This window comes from Malania oleifera, chromosome 8 (assembly GCF_029873635.1).
Source record: "Malania oleifera isolate guangnan ecotype guangnan chromosome 8, ASM2987363v1, whole genome shotgun sequence".
NCBI lineage: Eukaryota > Viridiplantae > Streptophyta > Magnoliopsida > Santalales > Ximeniaceae > Malania > Malania oleifera.
In genome coordinates, this window is record NC_080424.1 from 2,726,471 (window position 1) to 2,740,833 (window position 14,363).

The 14,363-nt window shown below is 41.1% G+C and overlaps 1 pseudogene; it reads right to left on the reverse strand.

The window, feature by feature from the left end:
- Positions 1–294: 294 nt before the first annotated feature.
- On the reverse strand, positions 295–11,674 carry LOC131161790 (histone H4-like; annotated as a pseudogene).
- Positions 11,675–14,363: the final 2,689 nt, after the last annotated feature.

The following is a 14,363-nucleotide window of genomic DNA, read 5'->3' on the forward strand; positions in this document are numbered from 1 at the left end:
GTTAGCATATCCCCCTAAAATACCCTTGTACCCTTGTATGCCTCCTTCTCCTATAAAAGGGATGACCTTGTACATTGTATGTACACAAAAAAGTTTAATAAAATCTGCATTAATCTTAACATGGTATCAGAGACAAGTTAACCATAATTTCTTTTTCTTAAACCTGCTGCTCGCTGCCGTTCCGGACGCCATCGTCATCGCCAAACCGCTGCTAGTCGACATCCCTCTAGTCCCGTCTCCCTTTGGTCTCCATCCGACGTCAATCGTCATCGTATCTCCTCCGCCGATCAAAACCTAACCACCGAAGCCATACAGAATCCTGCCCTGCCTCTTGAGCGCGTACACCACATCCATGGTCGTCACAGTCTTCCGGCGTGCATTCTCGGTGTAGGTCATAGCGTCTCGGATCACATTCTCTAGGAAGATCTTGAGCACTCCACGGGTCTCCTCGTAGATAAAACCGCTAATTCGCTTCACGCCTCCTCTTCTAGCCAGACGTGTCACACCCCGAACCCCGAAATGGGACACAGGGGTGAAAATGTAACCTAACATGTTCTTGTATCATACAAATCATCAAAAGATACAGTACAATGGATGAGGGTCTGACCCCGTGGCGATTCTAGGCACCCTAAACACATTCAAACACAATCATATACGCAGCAGAAAAAACCATACATACATATGCAGTACCATACCAAAGTCTATAAAAGAGCAGACACAATGCTCTATCAAAACATACAAACGAACGCCCATCACATCCCAAAATGGCAACCCACCAAAATTACAGTCCTAGCACTTACCTGGTGCTAAACGCGGTACACCGGCCACTACGCTCCCTACACCAAGACGCTAGTTCCGGTTACACGAAGGACCTGTAAAAATGTACGTACAGCAGGGGTGAGACACCTGTCAATAAGGAAGAACACAGGTTATATTAGTGTGTGGCATTTGAGTGTTATCATTACACAACATACACGCAATTGAATGCAATCTAGTACTAATTTACACAGTGCATACATGCACACACAACACATGATCAACAATCCCAGTATCGTCACACCCTTTGCCTCGAAGCCGGTCCACGACAATCCGGCGTTAGCCCGGCCAACCCACGAAGCACGATGCCACCGGCACATGGCTAATCCCCGACTCCTATGGCATCGTACTGGCGCTAATTGGTGGATCCACATCCTTCGGCCTAATCTGCCGGTATAAGCTCACGCCCTCGGATATAGAGTCGTACACTTTTGCCTACGTGGCAAGCAATAAACACACGCCCTCGGATATAGAGCCGGACACTTTCAGTACCTAGAACAATTTCGGAACCCAGTTCCTACTAGCATTTCAACATATCACACACACATGTATGCTCATATAACCAAACAAACCACACCCATTTGGTAATCTAAATCATAGTTTTTCAAACAAATACAGTTTAAACAAGTCAAGGTATGGTCATCCCAATATCACAGTATAAATCACACATATACTCGGTTTTCAACAAAACCTGGGATTCAGCCCGTCGCCCCTTTTTTTCCAAAACTGTAATAATGAAAAACCCATAGTTTTCCCCGTTAGATCCCCCCAAATGAGTATCAAAAACACATATAGGACCGTGGACCACAGTTCCATCGAGTTCGATTTCAAAAATAACCAATATAAACATAATTCCCCTTACCTTTTCCTCGAATAGCCAATCCCGAACTCCGAGGTCCCTATACAATGAACCGAGTTCCAAAACCTACAAATCACAATACAGAATATGCTCACGATACTGTTACTTACAAAACTACCAGATCAAAATTGAAAATCGAGCCTTATCTCGATTTTTCGCCGAAACTCGAAAATCTCTGAAACAAGATTCTGATCCGTAGAAATTGTAGAGAGTCCTTCCATGATCCTCTTGGTAACTTCAGATTTCCGATTTCCATCAACGATCGGTGAAGAAATCTAGAGAGAGAGAGAGAGAGAGAGAGAGTAATGAGAGGTTGAGAGAGAGAAAGAGAGATATTTTGAAGTTTCTTAATGAGGAAGTAAAGGAAAATCCTATTTATAGCCCTTTGACTTGAGCAATTTCTTCGACGAAATGGTGCCTTCGTCAATGAATTTTTCACTAATTTCGTTGACAAATTGGTGGCCTCGTCGACGAATCTGGGATCTCCGATTTTTTCGAGACTCCTCGGCTTCTCCTCATCGACGAGTCTCTGAATTTCGTCAATGAAAAATGCATGGCCTTCGTCGACGAAAACTGGCTTCTTCGACGAAATCTGCCAAATTCCCAATTTGTCCCTCTCTTATTTATTTAACCCATTTATCATGGTTCGGGTTCTTACAATCTCCCCTCCTTTCAAAAATTTCGTCCTCGAAATTTGCCATTTCTCATTCATAAAGTCATATTCGAAATACACAAATACGATCTACCAACAATAAACTAGCAACTACTACAGCGCAGTGCCATCATACATATACACATACATACCCTCACTTATGGCGGAGGAATACCGTGGTTACATATACAACAGTCTCAGGAGTTCACAATACACACACACACTCCCGACGACTAACCACCTATCCCAACCCACAGTAGGATCATGTACAAGTGCTCAAAACAACTGTGGATACTTCCGGCATATTTTCGTTTCCAGTTCCCAAGAAGCTTCCTCAACCTCGTGGTTTCGCCCCAATACCTTCACTAACGGTATCTCTCTGGTACGAAGCTTCTGAACTTTACCGTCCAGAACCTAAACAAGTATCTCCTCATACGCTAAAGTATCCCTAATTTCCAACTCATCATAACTAAGAACATGTGAAGGATCCAGTACGTACCTTCTCAACATGGATACATGAAACACATCATAGATCCTCAAAAGTGCTAGAGGTAATGCAACTCTATAGGCTACCGGACCCACTCGCTCAAGAACCTCAAATGGTCTGATATACCTCGGGCTCAGCTTGCCCTTCCTGCCTAATCTCATCACCCCTTTCATCGGAGCAATACACAAAAAATACCTTACCTCCCACCTCGAACTCTAAATCACGGCAGCGAACATCTGCATAACTCTTCTGCCGACTCTGAGCTGATCTAATCCTCTCCCAGATCAAACCCACCTTCGCAGACGCCTGCTGCACAAGTTCAGGTCCTAACCCCTGACGTTCACCAACCTCATCCCAACACAAAGGAGATCGACACCTTCAACCATACAACGCCTCGAACGGTGCCATCCCAATACTAAACTGGAAGTTGTTGTTATAAGCGAACTCCACAAGTGGCATAAACTGTATCCAGCTACCACCAAAGTCTAACTCACAAGCTCGCAACATATCTTCTAATATCTGTATCGTCCTCTCCGACTGTCCATCAGTGTGGGGGTGGAACGTTGTATTGAAAGTAAGCTTCGTCCCCAGTGCCTCCTGTAAGCTCGTCCAGAATCAAGAAGTAAACCTCGGATCTCAATCTGACACAATGGACATCGACACCCCGTGCATTCTCACAATCTCATGCACATACAAATCTGCTAGCCTACTCAAAGGATAGCCAACTTTCATTGGTATGAAATGGGCAGATTTCGTCAATCTATCCACGATCACCCAAATTGCATTCTACCCGTGAAGCGCTGGGGGCAATCCGGTTACAAAATCCATGGAAATATGCTCCCATTTCCACACCGGAATAGGCAAAGGCTGCAACGGCCCTGCCGGCCTCTGATGTTTAGCTTTCACCTGCTGACACGTCAGACACTACTCCACGAACTAAGTAATCTGCCTCTTCATACCAGACACCAGAAGGTCTCGCGCAAGTCTTGATACATCTTCGTACTACCAAGATGTATCGTATATATAGAACGATGTGCTTCCTCTAGAATCGTCCTCTTGATCTCATCATCATTCGGAACACACAACCTGGTCTCAAATCTCAACACACTTCCCTTAAAGATGTTAAACTCTGTTACCAGTCCCTGCTGTACCTTTTTCATAACCTCTGCCAACTCTGCATCACTAGCCTGCGCGCTCTTATACGCTCAAATAAAGTCGGTTGGACCACCAAACCAGCAAGATAAGCCTGATGATCACCAACCACTAACTCTATACCTAACCTCCCCAAATCCCGTCTGATGTGACACTGAGTTACAACTACAAATACAGTCGTAGGCCCTGACTCAGCGAATCAGCTACCACATTAGTCTTCCCTGGGTGATAACTGATGATGCAATCGTAGTCCTTAATCAACTCTAGCTACGCCTCTACCTCATTTTAACTCCTTCTGCGTAAAGAAATACCTGAGGCTCTTATGGTCAGTAAATATCTTACACTGCACCCCGTACAGATAATGTCTCCAAATCTTCAGTGCATATACCACAGCAGCCAATTCCAGATCATGCATAGGGTAATTCTTCTCATACTCTTTCAATTTCTGGGAAGCATACGCCACTACCTTACCCTGCTGCATAAGCACACATCCCAAGCCCTTCAGAAACGCGTTGCTATAAATCACAAACCCACCAGCCCCTGAAGGAATGATCAACACTGGAGCGTTAACCAGCCGGTGCTTTAATTCCTGAAAGCACTACTCGCAATCATTGATCCACTCAAACTGAACTCCCTTCCTGGTCAATCTTGTTAGAGGTCCAAAAAAGTTTAGAGAAACCTTCTATGAACCGATGATAGTAACCAGCTAGTCCTAGAAAACTCCGAACCTCCTGCACATTCTTCGGCCTTACCCAGTCGACCATAACTTCAATCTTGCTAGGATCAACTAATATACCATCCCCAGTAACCACATAGCCTAAGAACACAATCTGACTCAAACAGAATTCACACTTCTTCAGTTTAACATACAACTTCTTCTCCCGCAGAATCTGTAACACTAACCTCAAATGTTCTACATGCTCTTTTGTACTCCTCGAGTATACTAGAATGTTGTTAATGAATACCACTACGAATCGATCTAGGTACTCATGGAAACCCCTATTTATCAGACCATGAACACCGTCAGAGCATTCGTCAACCCAAATGGCATGACCAAAAACTCGTAGTGGCCATATCTGGTTCGAAAAGCCGTCTTCGCTACATCCTCCGCTCTAACCCTCACCTAATGATATCCTGACTGCAAATTGATCTTCAAAAAGACCCGCATCCCTTGTAACTGGTCAAAAAGATTATCTATATGAGGTAAAGGATAGCGATTTTTCACAGTTACCTTGTTAATCTCACGATAATCAATGCACATCCGCATCGATCCGTCCTTCTTCCTCACAAACAGTACTAGAGCTCCCTAGGGAGAAACACTAGGTCGATTGAATCCTCTGTCCAGTAATTCCTGTAACTGCTCCTTCAATTCTCGAAGTTCTACTGGAGCCATCCAGTATGGAGCTTTAAAGATCGATGTCTTACTAGGTAGCAACTCTATCGCAAACTCCACCTCACGATCTGGAGGTAAACCAGGTAAATCGTCTGGAAACACATCCGGGAACTCGCTGACTACCCGAATGTCCTCAAGTCTTAACTTATCCTGCGGCTGTTCCTTCATACAAGTTAGGTACCCCTGACATCTGTCTAAGAGTAACCTCCTCGCCTGTAGTGCCGATAGAATCTGTGGCGCTAGACGCACACACGATCCCACGAATTCGTACTCTTGCCCCCTAGGAGGTCTGAAAACTACCTCCTTCCTACGACAGTCGATCACAGCATAACTGGAGAACAACCAATCCATCCTCAGGATCACATCAAATCCCGACATGTCATATACAATAAGATTTACCGATAGCAACTTTCCCTGAATTTCCACTGGGCATTCTATCAACATCTTCCTACAAAAAGATGCACTCCCCGATGGCGTAGTAACAGATAACACCTTATTCATGTCTCGGGTCTCAACCCCACACCGTCCCATAAAATTCACAGACACAAAGGAATGGGTTGCACCCGAATCAAACAAAATAGAAGTTTTATTCGAAGCAATAATAAGGTACCTATCACCACGTTATCTGCATGCTCAACGTCCACTGGAGTAAGAGAGTATACTCTGGTCGGAGCTGTATTCGTCTGAATGATCCCCCGAGGTATCTGATTGCTCCCTCGATTTACATTAGATGCAGGCACATCCCGCCTCGGTGCTCGATAATCACGAGCCATGTGACTTGGCTGGCCATAGTTGTAACAGTTACCCTTAAATGAACGGCACTCACTCTCGTACCGTTTGTGGCACCTAGTACAACGACCACCAGTTTGGCTCATCTGAGAATCCTGGCGCTCGGTATTCTGGAGGTAGCTCGAGCCCTTGTTCCTCTTCTTCCACGATCCCTGATGAGATCCTATCTAACAACCAGAAGGTACTGTCCTCTTCCTTGATTCCTGATCCACCTCATCCTCTCGAATACCACTCTCAATCACCGTGGCTTTATCCACCAACACCGAGAACTCGCGGATCTGAAGCATACCCACCAATCTGCGGATATCCTTCCTCAAACCCTTCTCAAACCTCCGAGTCTTCTCATACTCGCTCGAGATCATACATGGTGTAAAGCGGGACAACTCTATGTATTGAGCCGCATACCCCTGCACTGTCAAACTCCCCTGAGTCAGCGCAGAAAAATCTTCTGCCTTCGCATCATGTACTAAAGCCAAGAAGTATCTGTCAAAGAACACCTCCTTAAAACGGCTCCACGTCATTTCCTCTGAACCGACTCTCTGCTTCTCCAGTAGACTCACCACGGTCCACCATCAACCCACCTCCCCAGACAACTGGAAGGTGGCATAAAGAACTCGCTGCCTATCCGTCCAGTGCAAGACCTCCAAGATCCTTTTAGTCTTCTCCATCCATTCCTCTGTTGTCGTCAGTTCAGATCCTCTAGAGAACGTCAGAGGATGCATGCGTGTGAACCTCTCAATGGTGCACCCCGAAGTAACTGGAGAGCGCTCGTGTCTCCTCACACTTTGCCCGATCTCCCGTAATACCTGCCTCGTCAAACCTTGAGGCATGGAAGGAGACTCATCACTCGCAGTCTCCTCGAAGCCACTTCCCAGGTTATTATCCTTGGGCTCCATTCTGCACACAATAGGAATCTATCAGTATCCCTAGACTACATACAGTTAACACACTGATCCACACTAATCATATTAACTACTCCCTGCTAGGTCTAGGTCTGTCCTATCACACCGACACGAAAGTTATCAATGATCAGCCCTGCTTTTACTGGAATCGTCATCCCAGGAAAAACAAGGAATACCGTCGACAAATCCCGATCTAGCAAAAAAACAACCTTCAACCAACTCTACCCATATCCACATCCTATACTCTGGTATGTACTCACAACTAAGCCTAACCAAGTCTACAAGATCTAGTAATCTGGTTAGCTCTTATACCAAGCTGTCACGCCTCGAACACCAAAATGGGACCTAGGGGTGAAAATGTAACCTACCATGTCCCTGTATCATACAAATCATCAAAAGATACAGTACAATGGATAAGGGTCCTCCCCTGTGGGGTTCCCAGGCACCCTAAACATATCCAAACACAATCATATACTCAGCAGAAAAAACTATACATACATATGCAGTACCATACCAGAGTTTATACAAAAGCAAACACAATGCTCTATCAAAACATACAAATGGGCACCCATCACATCCCAAAATGGCAACCCATCAAAATTACAGTCCTAGCACTTACCTAGCGCTAAACATGGTACACCGGCCACTACGCTTCCTACACCAGGATGCTAGTTCTGGTTACCCAAAAGACCTATAAAAATGTACGTACAGCGGGGGTAAGACACCTCTCAGTAAGGAAGAACATAGGTTATATTGGTGTGTGGCATTTGAGTGTTATCATGACATAACATACATGCAGTTGAATGTAATCCAGTACTAATTTACACAGTGCATACACGCACACACAACACATGATCAGCAATCCTGGTGTCATCACACCCTTCGACCCGAAGACGATCCGCGACAATCAGCGTTGGCTCGGCCAACCCTCAAAACACGGCGCCACCGGCACATGGCTAGTCCCCGACTCCCATGGCATCATACTGGCACTAAATGGTGGATCCACACCTTTCGGTCTGATTTGTCGGTATAGGCTCACGCCATCGGATATAGAGCCGGACACTTTTGCCTATGTAACAAGCGATAAACACACGCCCTTGGATATAGAGCTGGACACTCTCAATACTTGGAACAATTTTGGAACCCAGTTCCTACTAGCATTTCAACATATCACACACACATGCATGCTCATATAACCAAAAAAATCACACCCATTTGGTAATCTAAATCATGGTTTTTCAAACAAATACAGTTTAAACAAGTCAAGGCATGGTCATCCCAATATCACAGTATAAATCACACATATACTCGATTTTTAACAAAACACGGGATTCAACCCATTGCCTCCCTTTTTCTAAAACTGTAATAATGAAAAACCCATAGTTTTCCCCATTAGATCCCCCCAAATGAGTAAACACTCACAGGACCGTGGACCACAATTCCACCGAGTTTGATTTCAAAAATAACCAATATAAACATAGTTCCCCTTACTTTTTCCCCGAATAGCCAATCCCGAACTCTGAGGTCCCTAAACAGTGAACCAAGTTCCAAGACCTACAAATCACAGTACAGAATATGCTCACGATATTGTTACCTACAAAACTACCAGATCAAAAATGAAAACCGAGCCTTACCTCGATTTTTCTCCAAAACCCAAAAATCCTCGAAACGAGAGTCCAATCCATAGAAATTGTAGATAATCCTTCCATGATCCTCATGGTAACTTCAAATTTCTGATTCCATCAACGATCGGCGAAGAAATCTAGAGAGAGAGAGAGAGAGAGAGAGAGTAGGGAGAGGTTGAGAGAGAGAGAGAGATATTTTGAAGTTTCTTAATGAGGAAGTAAAAGAAAATCCTATTTATAGCCCTTTGACTCGGGCAATTTCGTCGATGAAATGGTGCCTTCATCAACGAATCTTTCACTAATTTTTTCTAAAAATTGGTGGCCTCGTCGACGAATCTGGGATCTCCAGTTTTTCCGAGAATCCTCAGTTTCTCCTCGTCAACGAGTCTCTGAATTTCGTCGATGAGAAATGCATGGCCTTCATCGACGAAAACTGGCTTCGTCGATGAAATCTTCCAAGTTCCCAATTTGTCCCTCTCTTAATTATTTAACCCATTTATCACGGTTCGAGTTCTTACAAGACGCCTAATAGCCGGCTTCGTGATTCCCTGGATATTGTCACGAGGAACCTTACGGTGGCACTTGGCTCCTCCCTTTCCAAGTCCCTTGCCTCCCTTTCCATGTCCCGACGTTTCTATACGGTGCACAACACCCTGGGGTAGAGAGTCTCTGTCCTCCCGTCTCTATTCACAGTGCTCAGTGGTTCCGTTGTCGAGACTTGAACCCGGGTCTCTTAGTGGTTCTTTGCGGTCTCCTCCCCTCGTCATCTTGGTTATCTTCTCCGGGGAGAGCAGTAGTAGCCATCCGCCATGCTACAAGGGCAGCAGCCACTATCTATTTAAATTTAGGGGCCTTGTGTTCATTTATCACTCCGGTTTTCCTTTTTCTTTTTTTTTTTTCTTTCTTCTGGGTTAATTATTATAATTTTTGCTCACTCTATTTTGTTGAAGACTAGTATCGGACATAGACAAAGAAGCGGCTGTGATGATGTGGGCATCGATGAGTTTTCCAATTTGAACTTGGGTTTGAAGAATCGGCGGCATTGGGTTTGTTCATAAATTGCCCATTTAGATTTTCAATTATGAGTTCTTGTTATGGATTTATCTTTTGCATGATCGCACTTGGTTACTTATTGCTTTTCGTGACTTTAAGAAGATGATTAAAACTCAGTTTGATCGCACCATTAAAGTCTTTCGGTCCGATAATGCCCTGGAATATAATTCTACCCCTTTCATTGAAGAACTTCGAGAGGTTGGCACCTTATTTCATCGATCATGTCCCTCCACCTCCCAACAAAATGGTCGTGTAGAACGTAAGCATCATCACATTCTTGACACTGTTCGCTCTCAACTCGTCTCTGCATCCCTCCCAGATTCCTTTTGGGATGAAGCTGCTCTTACCGCTGTTTACACTATTAATCGGGTTCCCACCCCTAGTATTTCCAATAAATCTCCATATGAGGCTCTCTATGGAAAGGTACCTGATTATTCTCTTCTCAAAGTATTTGGTTGTGCTTGCTTTGTTTTGCTCCCATCTCATGAACATACCAAACTTGAACCTTGCTCTCGTCTCTGTTGCTTTCTTGGTTATGGCATCGAACACAAGGGATATTGATGCTACAACCCCATAGCCAAGCGTCTTCGAGTCTTTTGGCATGTTCGATTTTGGGAACACAAAATGTTCACTAGTGTCTCTCCATTTTCTTCTGATTGTCCCTCTTACTCTCCCATTTTCACTTATCCTGCCATAGATCCCTCTCCCGCTTTCTCTTCTAATGTAGGTCATGATAGCTCATCAAGTGATCCCTCCACGTCTTCCACTACTGAACCTAGCCCATCTAATGATCATGCCATCGCTTCCACTCCACCTGAATCCTCTGATTTGGATGTCTGTCATTCTAGTCGGGTAAGGGCACCTCCTACCTATCTTAGTGATTATCACTATTTTTCTACTCTTGACTCCCTTCACGAGCCTCGCAGTTATCGCGAAGCTTGTTCTGTTCCTATTTGGCAGCAAGCTATGTCTAAAGAACTTGACGCACTTCATAAAACTCATACTTGGGACCTGATTGACCTGCCTCCTAGTAAGACTGTAGTTGGGAACAAATGGGTGTATAAATGGAAAACAAACTCTGACAGTTCTGAAGTAAGACATAAAGCTCGTTTAGTGGCAAAGGACTTTACTCAGGAATATGGCATTGATTCTGAGGAGACATTTGCCCCTGTTGCTCGCATTACCTCCATTCGCTCCTTTTTGGCTGTTGCCTCTGCCCGACGATGGTCGTTATTTTAGATGGATGTAAAGAATGCCTTCTTACATGGTGATTTGGCTGAGGAGGTATATATACAGCCCCCTCCTGGGTATCCTCATTCTCCTGGTAAGGTCTATCGTCTCCACCGTGCTCTATATGGGCTTAAGCAAGCTCCCCGTGCTTGGTTTGCGAAGTTCAGCTCCACTGTTACACAACTTGGGTTTGCTTCTAGCCCCTATGATTCAGCTCTTTTTACCCGTCACACTGCTACTGGCATCACTATTCTGCTACTTTATGTTGACGATATGATTATTACTGGTGATAATACTTCTGGTATTCATGAGCTTAAGCAATTTCTATGTCAGCAGTTTGAGATGAAAGACCTTGGTTCTCTTCGCTACTTCCTTGGCTTAGAAGTGTCTTCTACCTCTGATGTCCTATAAAAGGGATGACCTTGTACATTGTCTGTACACAAAAAAGATTAATAAAATCTGCATTAATCTTAACATATACTATCTTTAGTGATAAAATTTCTAATTTATCTGGCATAGCATACTTCCTTTACCTAACTAGCTGGAAGGCTCGCCCCCAACTTTATCCTCACACTCACGGCATACTATCCCCAAAATCCTGAAATAATACATATTTCCAATAAATCAACTATATTTCCCCAAGCCTACATACTCATAATTTTTTGAATTATAATTTATCTGAACTCCTGAAAATATTCAATGGGTCCTCAACCCATGCTGTAGTGTCCCAAAAACACCATAGTCCTGAAATCATAACACCCTAATTTTATTCCTCAAAACTCCAGTATATTCCTATATAATTTAAAATTTAAACTCAGGTAAGCCTGATAATACTGATTTTGAATACGTCTATGATGATTTTTTTTATTAAATTTTGTGAGTTATCACCTCCGCAATTATTTCTCATTTTTTTTTTCACATGATCTTAACTAATCCTAACTAATTCACATTTTAAAAAATGGAAATAGTGAAGCTCACATGGGTTTATGTTTGAACTTGAGGATAGAGAGTTGAGTCCATTATACTCAAGGTTTGTACAGTATCGTTGTTGTTTTCTATTTTTTGTTTCTTCACAGTGAAGAAGCAGATTATAAAAACACGTTTGTTTATGTTATTAATTTTCTGCTTCTATTGCTAAATTTCAACAGTTTTGTCAAAAAATTGAAAAACTAGATTTTATAATTTATAATTATTTTGGCAACCCGTTACTAGAAATTTTAATATTCAGAAATAAATGTTTTATATTAAAATATTCATTTTATACACTTCTAAATTAAAATTAAAACTAAAATTCAATGATCATATGAATTTGAACATAATTAAAAGAAAAACATTTATATATTTCAAAAAATAATAATAAAGGCAATTACAAAATACCTTTACTATTTTTCAATTGTTATATCCAAAAAAAAAATTATTCTAAAGTAACTTTCGAAAGTAGAGCAACTAAGTAAAATAATTATAACTAATTTTATTTTTATTATAGTAATATTTTAATGTGTATTATTTGTAATTTTATTATCTTAATCATATTTTTATAATATTATTTGATTTAAAGATAAAAAATGAGTATTTTTAATTAAGTTTTTAATTTATATTAATTGTATAAATGTTAACTAAACAGGTTGTTGATTTCTAGTTTTTAATTCTTATTTCTAATTTTTGGTTTTCGTCTCTAGTTTTCATTTCTTTAATTTTTGACAATGATATTCTATGCATTTACAAAGCTCATTTTTCTATTAAGGAAGTATTAATTTTTTTGAGTGATATTTTGGAAGACATTTTGATAAGACAAAAGCTGTGACTTTGTATTTTTTCAGACCACTTTTTAAAATAGCATCTCAGACGGTTAACATTTTAAAATAAATAAAGAACATATATAGTTGAATGAGAATCCTTTTTTGAGAATGAGATTTTATAGGCAATGATTGGGCAGGTGAGAAAATTATATTCCTTTAAGTTTTTGATGTTCCAAATTTCTCCCCCACTAACAGAGAAAGGGTTTTATAGGGACAAAAATTAGAAGGGTTGGAAGCTTTTCATTTGAGTATTCTTCCTTAAATCAAGGGGGGAAAGCTCCATTTTTATAAAAACAAAGAGGGAAAATCATGAGATAATTGCAAGAAAGATTCCATAATTAGGAGATTTGTATAAAATGGAACAATTTTTTGGTGTCTTTGCATTTACATGTGCTATTTTGTGTCGTTGATATAAAATTTTGCTTGATTGTATTGAATATGTCAATGAATTTTTGTTTGAAATAAGACTAAATATTGTAATGTGAATTTTGAGTTTCAAAGTTATCGAGTATGTGAAAATTTATCACAAATATGGATGTGAATTTGAAGTTGGATTTAATTTGATTGTCGAGGATGAAATTGGACTTCAGTTTGTGTTGGTTAGAATGAGATTTTATTGGGATTTCACATATCAAAATAAAATGAGAGTGCCAAGTTGGAAAATAGTGATTAATTAAGGGCCTTCATTTGAGGGTTTGAGATGAAATTGATAGTTGTATGTCATTCGCAGGGTTTGGCTGGAATTTTGACGTCCAATGAAAAATCTCGTGTTGATTTTGAAATGCATTGAAATTTTGTGTAATAAAAACAAGTGGAATACTATATTTTCAATGTTAGATATTCAAACAACCTTCGTAATGTTCCATAAGAATTTACACAAAATTTTGGTCCATCTTCTTTAGCAATGCGCAATTAATGGTACCCAAATCCAATTTCATAAAATATTTGACCCAGCTCAATTAGTTGAAGAAATCTACTATCAAGGGGATTGGGTGCTTATTCTGAACCATAATAGCTTGGGGTCACATAGATATTAATTTGGGAACTAGGAGTGACATTAGTTTGGTCTAGTTTTGGGAAATTGAGACTGGTCGGATTTGAATTTGAGATTTATTGTGTAATTGGACCTTACTTTGGGAAGTAAGATTTAATTGGACATTTTTTGGAATTAGGGTTGACTTGAATTTGATTTGGGCAATGGGGGTTGGTGAATTGGGCTTGGATTTTGATTACGTGACTGAAATTAGGTTTTAGGTCAGGCATTGGGGGTAAAATTTGGGTTTGATTTGGATAGCGGAATATCTATGAATACTACTTGTATCATAAACAATTCCAATTTATGTTTTTAAATTTATACTTATAATTTAATCTATTATATTAGGGGTGATTTCAATGGACTTGGATGTAAAAATAAAAATAAAAAATAAAAAAAATTTTTTTTTTTTTAAAGGATGAAGTGGATTTTGTGTTTAAGCATTTGGGGTAAAATGGGCTTGGTTTAGGCTAAGGGATGATATTGGGTTTTGAATTGGGCATTAGGGGTGAAATTTGTTAGCATTTTTTGGGAGCATTGTCAATTGGGCTTTGAATTTGGGCTTTTAAGTGA